This window comes from Arvicanthis niloticus, chromosome 27 (genome assembly GCF_011762505.2).
Source record: "Arvicanthis niloticus isolate mArvNil1 chromosome 27, mArvNil1.pat.X, whole genome shotgun sequence".
Taxonomy (NCBI): Eukaryota; Metazoa; Chordata; class Mammalia; order Rodentia; family Muridae; genus Arvicanthis; species Arvicanthis niloticus.
In genome coordinates, this window is record NC_133435.1 from 20,857,309 (window position 1) to 20,880,914 (window position 23,606).

General features: G+C 40.9%; 1 protein-coding gene across 2 annotated transcripts in view; it reads right to left on the minus strand.

Annotated features, from left to right (window-relative positions):
• The window catches only part of Arhgap24 (Rho GTPase activating protein 24), a 375,083-nt gene extending 351,703 nt beyond the window's left edge, over positions 1–23,380 (minus strand). Inside the window, exon 1 of one of the 2 annotated variants that reach the window (XM_076926341.1) lies at positions 22,937–23,380. The gene's annotated coding sequence lies outside the window, so the exon portion shown is untranslated. Of the gene's footprint in view, positions 1–10,778; positions 11,074–22,936 lie in introns of those variants that run through there. The other variant, XM_076926342.1, reaches the window with a different exon arrangement.
• Positions 23,381–23,606: the final 226 nt, after the last annotated feature.

A 23,606-nucleotide genomic window follows, 5' to 3' on the forward strand; every position in this document is an offset into this window, starting at 1 on the left:
TTACACATTCAGATAACATCCATCAGCAGGGGAAGCCAAGGCAGGAGCTTAGGGTGGTACCTGGAGGCACGAAGTGAAGCAGAGACCTCAGAGAAGAGCTGTTTACTGGCTTGCCCCTCATGGTTCACCCAGGATGCTTTCCTATATATTCCAGAAGCACAGTAGGCTGGGCCTTCCCACATCAACCATTAATCAAGAAAATGACCACATAGACATTCCTACAGGCCAATCTAATGGTGATATTTTCTCAGTTGAGCCGTCCTCTTCCCAAGATGATTCTAGCTTATGTCAAGTTGTAAAAACTCATTAGCACACCGTGGTTTATTAAGACGGACATGACACTTCTACCAGTTGTGACTGGATTTCAACAGAAACCAAGTACAGAGAGGCGAAACTCATTCCTAAGTAGCAATAATGCAGTGGCCAGGTCCAGGAACTGCGAGCTGTTGTAGAACCATCTCCTCCAAACTGAAACAGCGCATAGGGAAAGGAAGCTGCTTAAGAAATCTGCAGGAAGACCCTCCCACATGCACCTGCGGACTGTAAGCATGCAGAGAGCTCGGCGGTCCAGGTGTCATGAGTCACCACCCACACTGCCGTGGGCTTTCAGTGACAGCCACCTTTGAGTTGTCCATGCTTCCGTGTGTGACCCCTCATCTATACTCCCTAAAGTAACTCATAGTTCACCAAGTTACATTTTGGTGATATCATCACTTTGATCTGTCATAGACTCCCTCTTATCTCTTCAGGAATAATGTCATAGGACATGGGGCCAATAGGACGGAATACAGGAAGACAAGATTTTCACCTGTGAGCTCACGAGTGGTGTGAAATCATTGCATTGAAAGTACGAGCATTCTAAGCAAGTAAAAAAAAAATAAATTAATTAATGTATGTTAGCAATCTTAATTGTAAATCCCCAGGGATTGCTACCTTGTTGTCAGCTCCCCCAGCCCCTTTAAATGTAGAAAGTAGAATATAGCAGATTTTTTTTTTCGAGACATCTTGGTTTATAGATGGAAAGAGCAGGTGTTGAGATTTTAGTAATTATTTTTGAAATATAGTTTATAGAAGATGTATTAGTGAAGTCATTGGAACATAGATTCCAGGAACTTATTTCAAACATTCTAGACCATCTCTGGGTATTAGAAGAAGAAATATCCCTTTTCTGTCACTGTGGTATAACTGTGGTCACAGTGGTGCAACATCCCAGAGGATTCTCACTTAAAGACCAGCCTCTGTTTGGCAGGAGTCTGAGCCAGGAGTAAGGCTCAGTAAGAAAGAAAGAACAAAAGAATGAAAGAATGAAAGAACAAAAGAAAGGAAGGAAGGAAGGAAGGAAGGAAGGAAGGAAAGAAAAAAGAAAGAAAGAAAGAAAGAAAGAAAGAAAGAAAGAAAGATAGACAGATAGATTGATTGATTCACCATGTTCCTGGCGTCTTCCTTTTACCATTAACATAACAGACACATTTAGAATAGCACAATAATCAGGTCCCAGATAAAGCAACAACCAAGCCGGCAATGCTGTTTCCTACAACTGAGCCATGGGAACAGGGGAATGGGCATCTGTCTATTACTCATGGGAGTGTGGTCCGACCTTGCTCAGCACCGTTCAAGTCACATGGTTTTAAGAGCCAACGCAGCTCATCAAATGGCCATCATCTGACTGTATCCTTACTTCTATGGCAGGAGCCTGCACAATACTCAAGGTATCAGTCACCCATAAAGCATGAACACTGACTGTTTGTAAACAAGTATTTTGTTTCCTAAAATTCTCCATTTCCGTCACTGAAGGAAAGAAAAGAAACGAATAGTCTGTCTCATGCATGTATACTTATTTTACCTGGATAAGTGACTGAACACTTTCTGTTATCCAGCTTCAAAAGAAAGAGAACTCAGCCATATCAAATCTGTTAGTGTTTCACGTATCGGAAAATAAAAGGTAGGAAAGAGATTCAAACGGCAAGGAATACCCCTGAACCAGCAAAACCTCGCTATGCACAGACATGAAATCATGAACCCACAAAGATGGAGACAGGATGCTGCATTTCTTGACCTAGCAGGAAGCAGCAGGCTTTGCAGACATGCATCTTAGTGCTGACAATAACATAACAGTAGACAGAAAGATAATAATATGTTTTGAATTTATAAAGTATTGCAAAGTAATACCTCTCTACAATAAATCTTTACAAAAATATCTGAAAACTATTCATTTCCACATGTTAAAATTAAAAAACACAGATGTTATTTTCCACAAATACGAATATGGGCTTTGACAAGAGCTGAGACATGAAACCATATTTTTGGTTTTATGGAATCATGTGATTGAATGCTTTGGTCTGGCATGCTTGGGGACCCAGAGGACTTAGTCATCAGCACCTGTGACTCGGAGGCCAGTTGGTGAGGGCCTTTCCCAAGTGTCCTCCCTTGCCCTCCTCTGTAATTACTCATTAAGTTTAGTCATTTCTCCATCCTTCATGGACATCCAGCCATGTTCAACATCATCCTGGATTCTGAGCCATTCCCTGAATCCTTCCCAATGGTTTGTTCCAACCCTGTTCCTGGCAAATGGAGTTTCTTTCTCTGAAATGTCTTCCTTCTGCAGCATTCACTTGTCAATTCCACAGAGCATCTTCACCCATGTCACTGTCTGTGAAAGTCACATCCTCCTCAGTATTTTCTTAGGGAAGCCCTTCCCAGGAAGAGTAAACCATCACTCAAAAAAAAAATTTTTTTTGGTAATGTCAATTTTCTAAAAGGTATCTGAGGGACCACCAAAGCACGGGCGCTAGCAGCTACAGATAGTAATATGCAAAAATGCTAAAACCCACAAACCATGAAGAGTCTAAGATTGCACATTTTACTATAATTTAGTATAGCTTAGAGCTTAGAGCCAATCCTCATAGTATTGTATTGCCACTATATTAACATTCTGTAGAGTTTTCTTATTATAATTAAAGTCTGTCTAGCTTGACGTGACACTTGTAGAGGGAGATGATCAATAATGCATGCGGAAGGTAAAGATCTCAAAGCCCAGAAGACTGAAATATACTTCATCACAAAAGGAACACTTTGTTCTTAGCTACAAAAAGTAAACAAACAAGCATTCAATTCCCATCGTTCCAAGGATTCCTGTGCACAACTCATTAGTACTCCCGTGACCCTATGTCTGCAGAGGACAGTCCTGTCATATGGTAATGCACACAAGCTGTTAGCTGCTGGGCCACAAAAGGATCATACAGTCTAGACTTCCCAAGGACAACTGTGTCTTATCTATGAATTGCTCAAGAAAACTCAGAAGCTATGTACCTGTGGTATCTTCTCTTAAAGTTTCCTGTAGCTCCAAAACTATTCCCATCATAAGCCAAAGTTGTAAAGCTACCAGCATTAACGTAAGAGATCACAGAACTTTGTATCCACCAAGTGTGACTAGCAGTGGAAAATGTGTTGACTTAAAGAAAAAGGGTTTGGGTTTTTTTTTTCCAAAGTCAAAATCTCATAAGAATAATAGCAAGCTAGTTCAACTCCTGTATGAGCCAAAAATCTACCAAGTCAAAATGAGATTCAAACTTTCTTAGTGTAAAGGCTAGCATTAAATGACCAACGTTCACTACATAAATGAAATAATGCAATACATGTAGACCTGAGCTGAGGACAGGCTCACGCCACCATTTTCCTCTACCCAAGCAAAGTACGTTTTGACTCTGGCCATGTTAGCTAGCACTGAACTCCAAACATGACAAAAAGGACTCAATTTCACCTGTCTGGTAATGTCTGGTTACAAAGTATGCTTTGCTATGCTTAATTGTAACCAACCTTAGGTCATTCTTCCATCCCTACATCTTGTGTCCTCTTCTTCCTTGGTCTCTTACTCAATCACGTGACCAAGAAGAGAAAGAAGGAAGTGGTGAGGGGCTGGGTATGCCTGGGGTAGATAAGTCATGTCCTTCAGAAAAACAGAAGGCCTGACAGCTAGCAGGGCTATTTTTAGCTTACGTCATTTCTTATCGGGGGACTCTAGTGAGGTTTTAACTTGTATTCAGCTATGAAAACTTGGAAGAAGGTTTGTTTTCTGTTATTTGATTTCCTGTATGAGACATAAATTAACATTAAAGATATTAAGCCAGTAAAAATAATATAATAATATGTCCTTACTCTTTAAAAGGTATTTCCCCAGATTGAAAGTGTAGTTCAGTGGTAGACCACATCTAGCATGTATGAATACCTAGGTTCATTTCCTAGCACTACAAAAACACACATACACACACATCACACATACACATACATACACCACACATATACACATACACACATATACATACACCACACATATATACACACACCACACACACACACATATACACACATACACATACCACACATATATACACACACACCACACCATACCACACTCACCCTCACACACACACACACCATACTCATACATGCACACATAGACACATTTCACATCAGATGTACACACACCACAATCAACACACATACACACACTCATACACACATACACACACCAGGGGAAGGTACTGTTTGGACTTCATCATGACATGGGTAACTAAGGCATCTATTCCAATCTCTTTGTAAGGTGAAGATAACTGGCTCTACTCTTTCCTGAGCACAGACAGCTGAATACACATGTATCCAATGGTCTAAAATATGCATGAATACAGAATTCAAAGTAAAGCTGGATCCACAGGGAACAACTCAGAAGTGCCAGTATCTTAGGAATGCCTTATAGACACAAAAACATCTTCCATCCATTTAAACTCCATAATAATCACATAATTGAAGACATTGACTTTTTGTTTATTAATTTCCAGAAGGAAAAATTGAGGCCAACAGTGACCAGGCACCTTAATGAGAAGGCACGAAGTCAGGGATCCTGCATCGTGAGTAATCCATGCTGAGCCTGTTTTACACTGAAAGCATATAACCCAGTTTCCCAAAGGCCAAAGAACTTACTAAGTTGAGCATTGAATGAAGCCCCACTCAGAAAAACTGTAAAAATGCCACATTCTTAAAGAAAATGAAACAAGATTTACTCGAGTACCAGAAAAAGAGCGAAATTTCCATTTCTAATTCTATCTCAAGTTAAGTGTTTTGGAAGCTGAGGCTGACTAGGAAGGTTTAACTGGAGCTCAGAGGGACCTCTGCCGTTCAGGTTTGGTGAATGGACAGGCAACTCGGGATGCTCAGATGTTGTCTGTTATGGGTTTGCTTGTTTTATGCTTGCATATTTGGCATTTGTCTTGCTCTTTATCGAATGTCTGTGAAACCTCCCTGTAAATACAGAAGGTACAATGACAGAAAACATCTCCCCTTGTCTCTTGAGATAAAATCAGCTCAAGCATCCTATGTTCAGTCACATCAGAAATAGTGATCACGTGACACCATTTACAATTTCCACCTCACAGCCTGAGACTTTTAGTTCTTGCTGTTGACTTAAAAGAAAGCAATGAGGATGTGAAAATGGAAATGCTGGGGTGTGACCCTGACCAATGAGAGTGAGAGGCAGGTAAGTGGGGGTGTCTAAGGAAATACCAACATACTACTGTCTACAAGAGTTTTAAGCCAATATTTGAAAAAAGTCCTTTTTAAAAAGTGGGTTGAATCTTTCAAGCAGGGAGCTACACATTGTGTGTAACAGTTTACACCTTCTGAGTAGTAGTAGGCAGGTTTTTCATCCAAATTCCACAATAGCCTCAATCCACAAGACAAATATAGGGTCTTGATTTCATATTCCCAGTAAGTCATCAAAATCAGTCTATTGAAAAGAAGCTTTGGTTTGTAGGTGATTTGTGCAGGTATGCAAATACACATGTCAAGGTGGCACCCCTGTAATGTCCTCTGTCACCAAAGGATTTTCCATGAGAATAACTTTGGAAAATAAAAATTTGGTTTAATAGTCCAAGAAAAGGAAAAATATATGATGAGAAAATAAATAATTTGGTTTAAGTATAAATATTATATTCCATTTAGTAACATGGGACTAGATTTAAGAAAATCAGTAAATACTCTGTAGGGAAAAAATGAAATATGCTATTTTATGAATAGTTGCACATAAAACCCAGATTTTGGTTTTGTTTTTTAAAATTACACTTATTTAGTATGCACATGTGTGTATGTGTGTACATGCATGTGTGTCTGTATACATGCATGAATGCATGTAGAGACCAGAGGACAGCCTTCAGAAGTCAGTTCTTGCCTTTGCCCATGGGAAATTGAACTCAGGTTTTTGGGCTTGGCAGCTTGGCAGCTTGGCAGCTTGGCAGCTTGGCAGCTTGGCAGCAAGCTCCTTTACCCACTTAACAATCTTGCCAGCCCCAGATCTTGGTTTCTAAATACCATCATTTAATTTTTAAAAAAATCTAAAAAACTTAGCTGTTTGAGGAAAATAGTTAATTCAAAGCTGAGTTAAAAGAAGGGTAAGAAGAAACTGGAGTGGCAGGTAGGGGACAAAAGGAAAAGACCCACTAGGGGCCCTCAGTCATCAAATGTAGACAATTTGAGGAATACGTTGTATACCAAGTATCATTACATTAGATTGTTTATAAGTGTGGTGGATGACAGAGGACAATGAACTCGGTGACCATTCATCAAGCAGGAAGCTAGCAAACAATCCAGGCAAACATACTGCATGAGCACAGAATTCATGGACACAAGGGTGATAAAGCCATTCGTGTTGGAATTAAAGACAGACTCCAATGACTATAACAGACTAACTGGGAACTTCTAGATCTTAGAAGTCAAGCTGAGTTTCAACTTACAAATACACAATACAGAAAGACCTCTGTTGTTTTTGTTACTGTTTTTACAGGGAATGTGATTTCTCTTCCATTCCCATAGTGATATTTGCTAGTTATCTGTCCAGTCACTCTCTTCTTTACTTAAAACACACACACACACACACACACACACACACACTATTTTGGGAAACAAAAACTGCACATCTCCCCGTTGCAAAGGGTCTCATCACGTGATGCTTTCTTTGTACAAAAAAGGGAAATGAACTACTTCAGACTGGGAAAGACGGGCAGACCACAATTGCAGAACTGCACTTACCATGCCTAGACGAGTGCTAACCAGGCGCACTTCCCTTCTGCTGCTGAGAAGAGCACCGGCACTGTAGTACTCTCAAGAAACAACTAGAACTTGAGTATAAGAAATCCATTGCAAGAGACTTCTTCACAATAACTGGGAATACTCTCCACAATAACTGGGAGCACTCTCCACAATAACTGGGAGCACTCTCCACAATAACTGGGAGCAGTCTCCACAATAACTCTTCATTAGTGCCCAGACCTTGAAAAAGAAGACAGTAAGAAGCCTTGGGAAGAAATACACAGATATGGCAAGAGAATACAATGTGGGATTCTTGTTAGTAACTCACCTAGAAAAAAAAAGTCATTGGCAGAATAAGGAATGAGATTTGGATGGCAACTATAAGGCAGTTAAGAGTATCTGTGTTATTAACATTAACTAACTGCTTTTGACAACATCTAAAAATATTGATATGGGTAAAAATATAACATGTTGTGTCTCGTATTACGTCAAAACATTAAAAAGTAAAATGTAAAATTTAAAACATACAGTAGATTTAAAGGGGAAATGGCCTCAACATTAAATCTCAGCAAAAATAACTGATATTTGGGGCTGGAGAGATGGCTTAGTGGTTAAGAGCATAGCTTTTCTTCCAAAGGACCCAGGTTCAATTCCCAGCACCTACTTGTCAGCTCACAACTGTCTGTAACTCAGGTTCCGTTGGATCCAACACGCTCACACAGACATACATGCAGGCCAAATACCAAATGAACATACAAATAAATAGTTAATTAAAAATAACTGATATTTATGCTGTAAAATGCTTTGAGCTACTTTATCTCATTTAAAATTATAAACCATCTTACAAAACATTTAAGTAACCTTCTAGCTTTCATGAATACGGACAAATTCACCAATTAGAGGGCTGCTGGGCACCTATACCAGCAGTGATGTTGCTAGCTCAGCTGCTGTCTTACTGTACACTTCCACAGGGGCTTTCTGAGGACAGTTGGAGAAAAGAGTCCATTCAAGCAATTAGGGACAATTAAAATGGTATACTAGGTTCATGGTTTCAGAGGTCCCAAAGGTAATAAAATTTATAACAAGTGCAGTACATGCTAAAAATATTCAGCTTACAAAAATGATATAAATAATAAATAAATAAATAAATACCAGGACTATCATAACTAGAAAGACTATGGGAAACTCACAGAAAACTACTATAATGCCTCAAAGTAATAAAAGAAAGGAAGTAATAAAAAGAGAAAGGAAGACAGCAAAAGGTTTCAGAAAGAAACGAGACCCTGGTCTTTGAAGGGAAGGAAGCACGGCTTTGAAGGAGGACGGAAGCAAATGAGTGGTAGCTGCGGTCGGTCCCTCTCACAGCTGTCACCTGCTCAGCCCAGTGCCAATGTCATTAGCATTCAGAGCAGCTGACACTTGTAGGGGATCTTGAGGCTATTTCTATAATTCAGTGTCTCGGATACCCATAAGCAGCAGAGGACATCACCAGACCAAGGCCTGGGTCTTTAGGCTGAGGGTACTCTGACCATAGCCTTCTTTGTCCAAGAAATAAGTATAGATTGTAGATAAATGAAAAGATTATTTCCAGACTCCAGGGATCTAGTCCACATTCCATGTCTTTCGGGACCCTGTTCAGAGTTGCTGTTCTCTTACACGTGGGATTCCATACAACTACATTGGATATGAACAGCCAGTCCCACGAGTGATTTCTAGGTAACATCTGCTCTGACACACGGCTTAGCAGACTTACTAATAACAAGTCACAGAACAGCGAGAACCAATTACCTCCAAAAGATGCTGGTCTCCGTTACTTATGTTGTAGTTATAATTTCCGAAAAGCCACCAAAGAAACTGACGAAACAAAACTTATTCTCTCGGCATTTTCTTTAAATGGAAGGATTAGCCAAAAAACTGCTATAATCTAAAACAAGTCATCATAAGATGCTATCAATCCAAAGATTTTTCTAGGAAAGCTTTATTTTATGTAATAAGTTGCAAGATATTTAGTCACATTTTTTGAAGAGAACAAAGCAAGATAGTAAGATAATTGGTTGACCTAGAATACAAGGTTTTATATTAATTTTTACAAGTACCATTCAGAGGAGCCAGTCTCACTTACATAATACAGAAGGGCTAAACTCAACAAATCTATTAATAAAAGGCAAATTGGAATTCACAGAAAGCAGGTTTTTCAAAGTGAACACATAGAAATAGAAAAATCTGAAAGTGTTTAAATTGAACTGCATGGTTTCTGAGCACAGTTTATTAATATATCATACAATTTTCAAAGCTTTTAAAATGTCACGCAAGCTCTGTTTTCGGGGCAGGGGAAGACATCTTTTTCAAAATAAGCTGTCAGAATCTAATTAGTGACCATTTACTGCAAACAAAATATTGTCATATTTGTAGGTCTACAGATCGACATGGGAGTTGGGGAGGCAGCTGAATGAGTAAAAGGATAGGGACCTAGTTTGGATCCCCAGAACCCACCACTTCTACATGGTGAAGATGCCAGGCGTAGACAGACTATCTGTAAACACAAAGGGGGAAGATTGGCTACTTGGGTGAACAGAGACCCTGTGTAAAGCAAGAAAAAGATGCAGACCAACACCAGAGCTTGTTCTTTGACCATATGCACATCACACATAGTTCCAGTGGGAGCAAGGACCACCCACCCATTAGCAACTTCCCCAAAGCTTCCAGGTAAGTGCCACATGGTCATATTTGTTCAAGCAGTGCTTAGCAGCAAAAACACTGGAGTCCCTCCTAGAAGTTCAGTAAAATAAACTGCAGCTCGAATAGGTGGTGCATGGACGACTATATTCTAAAGAGAATTCTCAGGAAATGCAGCACAGTAAAGAGGCTACCAGCTCAAGAACTACTGGCACTCTCTTCTCAACACAGAGCTGAAAGACAGGGAAACACTTCACCTGATGCTTTGGGGTCAGCGTCACAGAAAACGCCTTTGCCCATCCCCAGGTCTGTAAATACTGCCGGTGATGATCTGAGGTAAAAGGGATCGGTCTGTGATTTCTCAGGCGCTCACTAGCTCAGTACTCAACAGCCTTGACAAACAGCATCTCCAACTGTAATCCAGCAGACCCCAGACTCATGCACAGTAGCACCAGTAATTCCATCACGCTCCACCTTAACATGATAGGTTTATTCATCCTCTTCTCTCCACGGCTCCCCTCCACGCCCACCCCCTCCAGGCTGATGGTAATATGACCTTTATTTTAGCATTTAGCATTAATAATACATTGCATAAATGATCCTATGCCCTAATTGCTTGGCATTTCCACAAAACAGTCCAATTAATTTTATTTTACCTAATGGCTGTTTCTAAGAGAATAAGAAAAATCTTTGTGACAACAAATGAACAGAGAACAGCAGTAAGAAATACACTCTTATTATTGCTATGCATTGGGTCTGGAGATTATTTGCCTAATACATAAATATTAGCCTACAGGAACACCTAGCATCCTATTCTTGCTTGAAATCCCTAAGTCAGAGCCCCAGCTGAGACACCATTGAGCCATGAGCAAACATCTGGATAAATCCAAACATTTAGCATTCTCTGCTGTTTTGAGAAACAGAAGTCACCCCATGCTTCAGCCACCCATCCTCCACCCCTGGCTCTGCCTGCCCAGGTTTTCCGGCACAGCATGCTGGAGCACCCAAAGGCACAGATGTCTCACCTTGCTGAGATGAAGCCTGTCGCCTGCAGCTGAGCCATGCACTGCCCGCCTGACAGGCTCTGTCTGTCTTGCCCTGTTTGAGAAAGGAATCCCTCGGAGTCTTCAAGCCCCAGGCTCATGTCAGGGAAGCTAAGGATACTGTCTGGAATGTTGCTCAAATCAAACAGCAGAGGATGAGACCACAGATAGCCAATGAAAGCCACACACAGAGTCTCTGTGTGTCTAGGATTCACACAACAGTCCCCAGGAGCTGAATTCTCTGTCTTCCTCCATTCTTTCTCCTGACTCCAGAGATATTTGACTGGCCAACAGCAGGGCTTATACACATCATTATTTTTGTTCTTGCTTTTTGTGTGGAAGCTCTGGTGTGTTGACCTCAGGAGTATTTATTTATTTTCCAGAATATGAAGGGTACAAAATATGAGGGCAGTGTATAATTATCATGCAATTAAGATTTAACTTTATAAAAATATATAGTGTGTTAAGAATAATTTATGTGAGGCAACTTGACAAAACTGATTCTATTTACAAGGGATATTGAAGAAATTATAACCTAATCTAGAAAATATTAAGCTGTATCTTGATATTAATATAGTATATTTTTAGTTTCTGTACAGTTATTCTAAGCTTGGTTTAAAATAAATTGTCAAAGATATTAGCAGAGTGTAGTATTCCAGAACAGCTATGTAATAAATTTATATAAAATTTGTATACTTTCTATAAAAAATGTAAAATAAATATACTAAATTTTACTTATCTTTTTAAAAAATTAGACTTATACTTCTTATCCCACAAATACATAAAGATATTATGTCTACGAAAACACTTTTAAAAGCCATATCTTTAGATATATAATATAAAACTATCAGTTGTCAGATAACTAATAGCACCCAAGCTTACTTCCCAGCATCTATGTCAGCTCACAAATGCCTGAAACTCTAGTTCCAAAGGAAACAACATTCTTTTCTAGCCTTTTACACTCACATGTACACATGCAACACACATACACACACACACACAGAGAGAGAGAGAGAGAGAGAGAGAGAGAGAGAGAGAGAGAGAGAGAGAGAGAAAGAGAGAGAGAATAATAAACCATTTTAAACATAAAGAAAAATAAAGAGTGCTAGCAACACACCTCAGTGGTAAAGTGTTTGCATGTGTAAGGCCCTGGGTTCAATCCTCACTACTCAAAAAAAAGCATAATTTTCAAACAATTGTAAAGCTAGATAGATATGACTCCCATTTTGGGAGGCAAAAAGGAAGGGAAGGAGGCAGACAGGGAAGGAAAAACATGATCCCTAGACTTGTGGGTTGAGTGACGGGTTTAGGTAAGAGCCAGGTGTCACCTGTCCCGATGAGCATCTAAGATGGATGACACAAGGACTCAGGGACATAGGAAGTCACAGGATTCTTTCTGTGTGCCATCCAGTGACACAGCAGACGTCTTTTATTTTTGACACCTGGATGTCTCACCAGTTCACCTGGTTTAATTGTCTCGGAAAATCCCAGGAGAGAAAGGCTCTGAGGATTAGGCCAAATACCAACACCAGACTTATTCTATTTGTTTCCTGAACATCTGTCCTGGGACACATCATGTTGTTCCAGATCTACCTTTCTTACTAGGAAATTTGAAGTGACGAGATCTTGGAAGAAACTTTTATTCTGAAGTTCTTCAGCTCACAGAGAAGTGTGACATTTGACTTTTAATTTGTAATGGAGCTAGCCTTTAGGTTAACGCAGATGAACAGAATTCATCCAGCAGACTTTCAGTGTTTAGTTCTGTGATTCCTGCATTCTCATCTACAGTCTCATCAATGTGTAGGCAAAGAGTATTTCCATGCCTGTGCCTCTTTCTCTTCTCCTGGGGACGTGGCTAGCCTCAGACACCCCACTGTGCTCTCCCACTCCTTGCTGGGCTGCAGTTCAACACCTTTGTACCCACAGTGTCTGAGAATAAAATTGCTCCTCCAAAAATATGCTAATTAGCAAACAAAAAGAAAGTACAAGAGAAAAATGGATATAGGTAAATGAACTTGAGATGCAGGTGACCCAAGCTCGCCTGTGACCTATGATTGGCTCTTGAGAAGACACAGGTTGCTAACTGTTATGTTGAAGGGATGCTGTTCTTGGCCCTCTGGTCCCAGATGGAACAAGGCCATAGTGCAGAAGGCTAGAGAGAGGAGGGAAGAGGGGAAGTTCTCCTGTTATTTAGCCCTTTGTAGACAGCTGTCAAGCAAGTGGTATTTCTAACCACAGTAAGGAAAAATCAAAGCATTCTATGTTTTAATCAAGGCATCGATCTGCACACATGGAACGCCTGCTTGCACTAGATCAAAACCTCTGCAAATAGGTGCATCAAAAATACCACTTTCAACAGGAAACGAGTTACTTCTCAAAGGGACTCTTCCTAGCATGTCTTCAAGTTATATTTGATCACTGAACTAAGAAAGCCAAGATTTTCCCTGCTTGCCTTACTGCATAGTCAAAATATAGTGTGGAGAACTGGAGACTGGTCTCCCTCAGGCACCGTAAACACCAGTCGCCATCCAAGAATAGATGCTGGTTGCGTTTGTGCTGCAGAAATGGTGCAAAGTAAATGATATGATCTCCAGTTCCCCAAGTGATTTGATTTTATTTGAAGCTAAAACTCTTCTGACTTACTCTGTTTCTCAGTGGGGATGGTTTTCTTTACTCCTGAGCATAAAGTATCAGTACCTCAGCACGATCCTAGTGACAAACAACCCTGAATCTACTTTACCTTCATCCATGGGAGTGGCATCTCTCCCTCATCTCTCCAGACCCACAGCTGATGAAAACAAGCCCATCCTATTCTGATGCCCATGAAAGAAAGGTCCTGCAACTGTCATAGTGTAAGGTACAACCATGCAGGAACTCACTCCCCAATGAAATCCTCAAGTGTCCCCATGTTCGAGTCCTGCCAAATATACATAGTCACATTCCCAACAAAGTTTCTCTAAAGGAACACACCACCATCTGGCAACAGACATTTTCAGGCAAAAGCCACCCAAAAGTCTCTGCTCTGACTCCCTTTACTGATGAGACTAAAGCTCAGAGAAACTAGAATCTCAGGCTGAGTTTGCAGAAGCCACAGATGCTGCAATTCAGAATCACATCCACAACCCCTAGCCCTTCTCCCAGGCCCTTCTAGCTTTTCCACAGCCAGGAAATGTGAAATAGAATTTTCATGAAGCATGTCTGAGGCAACTGTTTAAATATGAAATGTAGCCTTTGGTAAGCTCCACAAATGTGTCCCTGCAGAAAAGTCTGTCTTTAAATACATATCACACACCAAGAAGTTCTGGTTTTTAATAAAATTAGTAATTGCTTCTTGTAAAGCTGCTTTTAATTTTTTTCTTTCTTTCTTCCTTCCTTCCCTCCTCCTTCTCCTTCTCCTCCTTCTCCTCCTCCTTCTCCCTCCTCCTCCTCCTCCTCCTTCTCTTCTTCTTCCTTTTCCTCCTCCTCCTCCTCCTTCTTCTCCTCCTCCTTGTTCTCTCTCCTCCTTCTTCTCCTCCTCCTCCTTCTTCTCTCTCCTCCTTCTCCTCCTTCTCCTCCTCCTTCTCTCTCCTCCTCCTTCTCTCTCCTTCTCCTTCTCCTTCTCCTTCTCCTTCTCCTTCTCCTTCTCCTTCTCCGTCTCCGTCTCCGTCTCCGTCTCCTTCTCCTTCTCCTTCTCCTTCTCCTTCTCCTTCTCCTTCTCCTTCTCCTTCTCCTTCTCCTTCTCCTTCTCCTTCTCCCTCTCCTCTTCCTCTCTCTCTGTCTTTTTCTTTCTTTCTTTTTCTACAACGGTGTCTCATATACCTCATACTGCCTTAGGACTGCTTATGTAGCTGAGGCTACAGCTGAGGCTGACCTTGGACTTCTGATCCTTCCACTATGTTCCAAGCACTGAGATTATAACCTTCGCCACCACACCACAATCCATGCAAAGCCTTGTGTACTGTAAACAAGCATGCTACCAATTCAACTACATCCCTGGACCCAAGATAATTGTTTTGATGAAAAGAAGGGAAAACAGGATATTCTTTTCATCTCAGAGTAAAAGAGCACACACACACACACCAAAAAGAGAAAATGCAATATTACATGTTCTCTCTCTTAATTAACTACATATAACCAATACACGTAGTCAATACATCCACTATTTTTTATTGAGAGGAAAAGTTATCTTGATATGTAAATTTACATAATATCCACAGTATTGAAATACTTTCTATATATTAGAATCTTTACCATGTTAGAAGGATTGCAAATTTCCCTATCAACATGAACTTTTCAGAATCAATATTTCTAGCTGGGGAGAACTCTCACTATGGAAGCATAGACCCTGACTTTGAATCTCTAGCACCCATGGAAAAGTCAGGGGTGGATGTGACCCCAGAGCTCTGGAGGAAATAACCCCAGAGTTTGCCATCCAGATGACCTATCTGAATTGGCCAACTCAAGGTCCAAAGAGAGAACTTGTCTCCCAAAAAATAAAACGTGGAGAGTGGGAGAGAAATGTGACCAGCACTTAGAGCACACATGAGCTGTCACCAGAAAGGTTGCTTTTAAACACATTTTTTTCAGGATTATCAAACTAAACCCAAAAGTCCATTTCTTTCATGTCTACACAATGTCAAAAGTACATGCAACTGAAATAAAAGATGTAAAATATATTTTACTTTTAAAAACACATAATGAACTCCAACCTTTTATATTAGTTCTGTTCTGTCTCATTCTATTCCCTTTTAGTAAAAAGATGAGTTGGTCAGAAATCACTAGTTAGGGGACTGGAGAGAGCTCAGCAGTTAAGAGCACCTGCTGCTCTAGCAGAGGACACAGGTTCATTCCCCAGCATCCACACAGCAGTTCACAGTGGTTTTTAACTCCAGTACCAGGGGACCTGATGCTCACTTTTAGACTCTGCAGGCACTGTGTGTGCTCACATTCATTCAAGATAAATAAAACTTTTCTTGAAAAAATCACCATTTTTATATTACAATTTAATCTTACAATTTGAAATAATATTGATTAGGACTCGCTTTGTTCATTATTTAATGACAACTGTGGATTTCTATTGATTTTTGCCAGGGAGAGATTTCCCATGCATTGCTCCCTTCATAAAGGAGAGTAAAGATGAGAAATGTTATCTTTACGTGCATCGGTAAATACTTGTATTTACAAACAGTAGTCCAAAATGGAGAGTGCAACCTGCCCATGGCCACCAGGCTTAACCACTTGGGAATGCAGTCCAACTCCAGAGCACAGCAGAAAGGCTTACTTATTTGGTATGAGATATTTTACTCTGAGCCCTGGAACCACAGTATAGTGGCTGTGTGATTTGTGACAGGTTACTCGGTGTCTCTGAACTTCTGTTTTCTCAGCTATAACAGAGGCACAGTCTGTCTGGAGCTGTAGCAATCTATGGCAAGTGCTGAGTGTAACTTCAGGCTTCCATACTTAGCAAGTGAGTTGTTCACCAAGAACAACTCTCTGGTCAGTATGGGTTTACTCAGTTGTTAATCTGTTGAGTGGGGCCTCAGTTCTTATAGGAGAATTTTAATAGTGGCATGCCAGTTCAGGGGTCACCTCTCACCAGCACAGGAATGACATCATCTAAGGGACTCCCAAGAGTACTCCCTATACTCCATGCCAGTCATTTGGAGTCACAGTTAGAACAAGCCTATGGAGCACAGAGATCATGGTTCTAAAAGTCACTGATGAGTCACCAAGAGGAAAGGCATACAGTGGAAATGGAAGTGTTTGAGTCTTCATGCAGACACTATTTCTTACTTCTCTGTATACAACACAAAATGCCTTTGAATTAGATACAGTATAATCATTTCTAGAACTTTTACTTCTGATTACTTCTATGGAGGTTTGAATGTGCTTGGCCCAGGGAGTGGCACAATTAGGAGATGTGACCTTGTTGGAGGAAATATGTTACTGTGGGTGTGGGCTTTAAGACTCTCGTCCTAGCTGTCTGGAAGCCTGTCTTCTCCTTTCTACCTCTGGATGAAGATGGAGAACTTTCAGCATCTCCAGCCCAATGCCTGTCTGGATGCTGCCATGCCTTGAATTAATAGACTGAACCTCTGAACTTGTAAGCCAGCCCTAATTAAATGTCCTTTATAGAAGTTGCCTTGGTCATGCTGTCTCTTCACAGCAGTAAAACCCTAACTAATACAACTTCTGTGAACAGAAATAACAACTGTAAGACATATGGCGTGTTTGACACACAGCAAATGACCATCCATAGGTTTGTAGACAGAATGAGAAGTCATGATAACACACGAGTTAATCTCCTCTGTGGTGAACCTGAATGCCCTGTTTTCTGATTCAGGAAGCAGCCATAACCGCAGCTCCATGAGGTCTGCACTCAGCAAGAAATGTTGCTTTGCAGACAAAGATTTTTCTCTTCAACTTTTCCGAGACACTCCAAGGGAATCCTTCTATGCATTCCTGATGCACACACTGATAGGAACACTCATGTTTGCTCATAACTATCTACTTTCAAAGTTCCCGAGCCTCAGTTCTCCTTCCAAGATCTTTAGGAAACATAACCTTCGGTGACAAGAACATCCTCTGTGAGGAAGTAAAGAAACCAGACCTAAAATATTTCAGGGAACGATATTTAATGACCTGAGAAATATTGAATCTAAAATACTTTAAGTTACATAGAATTTTATAAATATTTAACTAAAGTGTCAAAAGAGTACAGTACAAAATAAATTCAACCAACTTCCACAGTGGGAAGTTAACTTGTTAAAGGTGTCTAAGTTACAGGTGCATTAAATGAATGCTAAATCCTTGCAGATCGAGTCTTCAGAAAGCCTGCACTACGGTACAGCTGAATGCCAGATTCAGTTCTCATCTTCCAGAATTACAAGACAAAAGAAGATTAATGGCAATTTGTTTTTGTCATTCTTCGATAAACCTAAGCAAAACAATCTATCCAAGAGAAACCACTCTAAAGTCTTAGGACTAAATACCAATTTAACCCGAAACTTATTGCACAAAAATATTAAACTATGTAATGTGGTGTATAAAAAAATTTACCAATGCAATCCGTGTCCTTATCCTGACCCTTGGCTTAAAAACAGACAATATCACATTAAAAAAAAAAAACAAACTGTTTAGTAAAGGTGTGTTATCAGAGAGTTGTCAGTGTGAAGAGCATAGACAAATTTCTACTTACTTTCATACAAATGGTAAACTTGACGTTTTAAAACAAATAAGCAGTTGAACGATGATCACTTAAACATTAGTGCATGATTTTCCAATATTCCCAGAGAGGCTGAAGACGTGATGCATTTGAGGTCTCTGGTTAACATTTTGCACAACTGGGAGAAATATTGTGCACACACTACTGGTGGGAGGCCAGAGACAAAGGTAACATTGCTTTGAGAATAAAATGAGCCCATTTGTATTTTAGATTGAATGGAGTGTAATCTCTTCTGTGTACCAGGCAGCAGAAACAACTAGAGATGAGGGCAGAGGTTTTCAGAAAGAAACTTTGGGTTGGCTTTAGTGCTCAAATGAGATGAAAAGAAAATCAATGTAATGAAGAATCAGAGACATGAAAGGAAGTGCCCTCCATGTTCTCTCTTCTAAGCCCACTGTTTTCTCCTTTAATTAGATCTGACTTCCCTCCAGCAGCACTGCTCAAGAGCATTATTAAATAGCCAAAATTGGTATTTTAATTTTGTTTGATTAATTAAGACGATTGCCCATCCCGCGGGTAGCATATCCAAAATTAACTTCATCATTAGTCATCACTGTTAAATCCAGATCTCCCTCTGGGATTGAAGAACACAGACTCTACAGTACACTACAGAAATAATTGTGCAAAAATATATCCATCGAAACTCTTTCTATTATCTTTAAATGCAGGAATAATTGTTATTTCTTTAAATGATTTTTAACATAGCTTTTGGGTTATTTTTGCCTTAGAATCGCAAAGGCACACTGTTTTGTGTATCACAGAGATTAAATAGGCATGTGTGGGCTGGCCTAGAGAGTGAATTGTCTTTTGTAGTACTGTTGCATAAAACAAACAAATGCTCGGTCCAAATACATATTCTTCAACAGACTTTTGGTTTACAGCTCTCAGCATGAAGTGGAAGCCATCAATATGTTATTCACAGACCACTTTGCTTGCTCAGCTATTAAGAAAGCATTATATACTACATTTAGGATGCTGGATTGGTCACTTGGATCCCAGTGGCTCCCTCCTCATAGCACTTGCCCACTGAGGGCAAGGAATAGACAGAGAGTATAACAGCTAGGAATAGACAGAGAGTGAGTAAAATAAATCCATGCAACGTGAAGTATGCCACTCTATAGTGAACAACAAACACGAGTGGCCTCATACTAGGATCTTATATCGTTGGCTGTAGCCTCCAGGCTTCTTAAGTACACTGTGATAGTCCCATAATAATGGAATTACATAATGAAGTATTTCTCAAAAGAGTCCCTGTCATCCGTTGGCACATGGCTGTCATTATTTAAAGTATGATCAGATTATGTGGGGTAGACAAGATGGAGTTGTTAATTCTTCCTACATGGAATTGTTCCCCATGACCATCAACATCACCAAGGAAATATTCTTTGAAATTGGCAACCAAAGATCTAAAGGAAATTTCTAGGCAACAGGACCATTCCAGAAGAATAAACCCACGACCAAGACATCAGAAATGTGAACAGGAAGGATCCACTCCAGAGGAAAAGGCAACTACAAGGAAAGAGCTTTTAGATACTGTGTTGAAAAGCTAGCCAGTCTGGAAGCACTGGCCTATAATCCAGTTACATCAGAGTCAGGAAGATTATAAGTTCAAGACCAGCCTGGGCAAGGGAGCAAGACCTTATCAAAACAAAACAAATGAAAGGAAAAACCTGTATATGTACGTGTATATGATATATATATATATATATATATATACATATATATATATATGTATATATATATATATATACAAATGAAAGAAAAAACCTGTATATGTACATGTATATGATATATATACATATATATATATATATATATATATATATATATATATATATATATATGGCTCACTAGTGGAACACTTAATATATGTTGAAAGGTTTAGGTTCAATCCCAGTGCTATACACAAAGAAATGAAGAGTTTAGAGTTAACACTGTCTCTCATTAGGATCCAACAAAGACTGCAGGACAAGGAATTTACACATCAATTTTGTGTTTTATAAAGACTCACTGTAGGCAGTGGTGGCACATGCCCTTTTAATTCCCCAGGATTGTGGGGTGGTAGGTACATGGATCTCTGTGAGTTCCAAGGCCAGCCTGATCTACAAAGTGAATTCAGGGATAGCCAGGGCTACACAGCAAATCCCTGCCTTGAACATGCCTCCCCCCCCCAAAAAAAAAAAAACTCACCCAGATTCATTGTAATGTCATTGTATTGGAGCTAGGTGCCACCTCAAATGTCACACGAGCACAAAAACTCTGGAAAATGAGTATTCTCTGAGTCTTTCTCACCATGATCCTGTTCTTTCCAGATGTGGTGAACCCAATAGAATCTTGTAATTCTTTAGTCACAGAGCATAGATGAGCCCGTCAGATTGGACATGAGGCTCAGCACCGGCTTCAAGCTACACTGTCCATCCGAAACTATATTCTAAAATGTCTTTATCTGGGACAAATCTGAGTTCTTTCACCATGGCTTCATGCATCATTTTATTTAAAAGAAATATCTATCTATCTATCTATCTATCTATCTATCTATCCCACCCCCCACCCCCCTGTGTAATTGTAATGTGATTGTGATTAGGGCAGAATAAAGTCTTAAGAGTCTGCTTATCCTTGCTCTCCTCTGCATCCATATGTGACAAGTTGTATAGCAGAATCTTCCTCCTGGGATCCAGGCTAAGACAACACTCACCTGCCCAGATTAATTTTACAAAACATTCACCTTCAATAAAAATAATCAAAATGGGCCAGAAAGAAGCAATCAGCCAACCACATAAATGGAAACTCATCTTTCTACCTTTGACCAGAAAATACCAGAGGAAACTGATCCCAGGTAACAGAGAGTACCACAGTTCTGCTCATAGATCAGGAAACAAATGTGCATAGCCAAGATTTCACAGCAGCCCTGCCTGCGTGCATCTAGAGAAGCCAACCAGGATGCTAGAAGCCAGAAAGAAAACACTCCTCAATGGGCCAGTAGGTCACAGCATGGCTCTTATGGGGCACTGTTGGTAAGCACCACTTAGACTCTGGCTGGGACAGCAAAGTAATCAGACTCACAGTATACAGCTGCTCATTCCCACCCACTGCCTGCCCCACCCTGCTCCCGGCCCTGCCCCCACCCTTCACCCCAGGAGAGTTCAGGATTACACGGATTACACAGGAAAAAAAATCCACCATCCAGGACAGCTCTCACAGTTTTGGTGGCTATTATCTGAAGCAAACGCTGGGCAAATTTCACTGGAGATGCAAGTCAAAACTACTAACTACTTTACACTATATTCTTGTCTGGAAAGATATATCTCTACTTGTTTCTACAGTGTTTTTTTTTTTTTTTTGGTTTGTTCTTAAAATCTTTATTTTTATTCCACTTACTACTAGGTTACAAAAACTATTAGATAAGCAATCACCCCTGTATTCAATCCAAAGCCTTCCGGCGCTGAAATAAAAATAGTGATAGCAACGTGGTTGAAAGACAAGGAGTCTGAGTTTCTCCTGCAGAGAGAGTTATACACCCCCACAGCCCACCCCTGATTCCTGCTGGCTGTACATTACTTCCATGTACCTCAAAACATCAGTCTGTCCCTATTCCTTTGGAAAGATCTGCTACCAAGAACATGCATACTCCTTCTCTGTGTGATAAGATGTTTATGTTTTAGTGGGTCTGCCTTCCACCGTGTCTAAGACAAAAATCTCTGACAACTCCATAAAGGCTCTAGATAGACAGCAGAATCCTGATGTGTTTTCTGGAGGTTGGGCACTCAGGAAAGATGAAAAGGGGGAGGGATTATGACTAAGTTCTCCTGGAAGGTAAAGTATCCCCAGAGAAGATGAAGTAGGTACAGGGAATTTAGAGGGAGTTTGAGAACCCACCGCCTCGGGAACTTTGTATTTGCTTCCTAGCTTTGTCTAATGATTCTGTATGTTTTATGATGCCCACTTCAATACCAACATCACGTCTTGACCTTAAGGGCCAGTTTCCAGCTCTAATTAGAGTCAGGGAAGGGATTTTATTGAATCTGCCTGCCCAGCTTTCTGAGAAACCCTGTATGGCTTTTAAATGCCACTGCAAATGTCCTCAGATTCTAATCAGGTTGTCTTACTTGGTAGACCCAACAAGACAAAACTTTTTACTTGTGAGTAAGCAAGGCTTTCACACCTTTTATATTTCAAGTGCCTGGCCTGACCTACTCATTTCCTTTTTCTAAGAATGGGATGAAATAGTGATGTCTTGAAAGTTAAACAGGAATAATCTGTAATATGGTGAGTAAAGAGAGGAAAACGGAAACACATTAAGGAGAAACTTATTCAAATGAATTGGAATAGATTACAGTGGAGCTGAGAACTGTGTTATTAGAGAACCTAGCATCTCTAAGGCATTCCGCATAATAATCTCTGAAGACTTACACAAGAAATGCTATTAAAGTTATTTTTAATGAGAATATACTGACTGTTTCTCTTAAAAGTACATGGATACCTCCTCAAAATTCTACTCCTTCAAGAAGTCTAAACCCATCTGTGTGTCTTAAAATCCACGGGAGATTCTCTATCGTTTTCCGGTACAATAGTAACACAATATATATTGAAATCTACCTCCACATTGCCAGTTGTCTAGGCAACTCTGAGACTAGCTAAAACATCACCAGAGGAAAGGGGATGGTAGAGGGCAAGAGAAGAGACTACACTGATTGCATTTGTTTTGTAAGTCAGAAACACAGGATGCCTGCTTGTGCCACACACACACACACACACACACACACACACACACACACACACACACTAAAATAGCGTGGGTCCCAGCTCCAGGCTCGTAGCAGCCCCCTTCCCAGTCCCTGTAGCTTGAAGCTACTACCCACCCAACCCTCCGGGTGGTTCCTCCCCCCAACCACCGCCCCCCACCCCCAAACAACCCCGCAGCAGTCAAGTCACCTACCCTGCCAGGGATGCGGGACCTACAAGGGATGGCTGGCGGCTGCTCTGATGTCCAGGCTCCTAGGACTGGCCTAAAGATGAGTTCGGCTCGGCAGGGTGCCCTTTACTTCCCAGGGCGAGCGCGGAACCCCATTCGCCAGGCCTGCGTGCTGCTCTCAGAGGAAGCCCGGGCCGCCGCAGAGCCACAGCTGCGTGGAAAGTTGGGGGGGACTCCCCCAGCCGTCGCTGTCTCGCTCTAGTCCTCTCCGCAGCCTTAGTGGCCCCGCGGCCCCGTGGTGATTCCCTCCCGAGTCCCAACGGCTTTCTTTCACCCAGGCTGAGTTGCCACATGCACTTGAGAAATCCTAGCAGTTGCGCAAAGAGTCAAGAAGTTAGAAAGAGTGATTGTGTGTGAATGTGTAAATATACAGTACAAGAGGCTGGAACAACTGAGTGGGGCCAGCCCGCAGACGCAGCCGGGTTTCGGGTTTCAGTTGGCAGCTGGCAGCTTCAGAGGAACCAAGCAGCACTGGCGGGGTGGCGGGAGCCCCTCCCTGCACGCCAGCCTCACCTCCAGAGCAATGCTAGGCGGGCGCCCCATCAGACACCACTGCCTGGGCCCTCTGCAGTTGGCTGCATTCATTTCAGCCCAAGTGCAGCATGAGGGCATGCTGGTCACAGAGCTGTGGCTG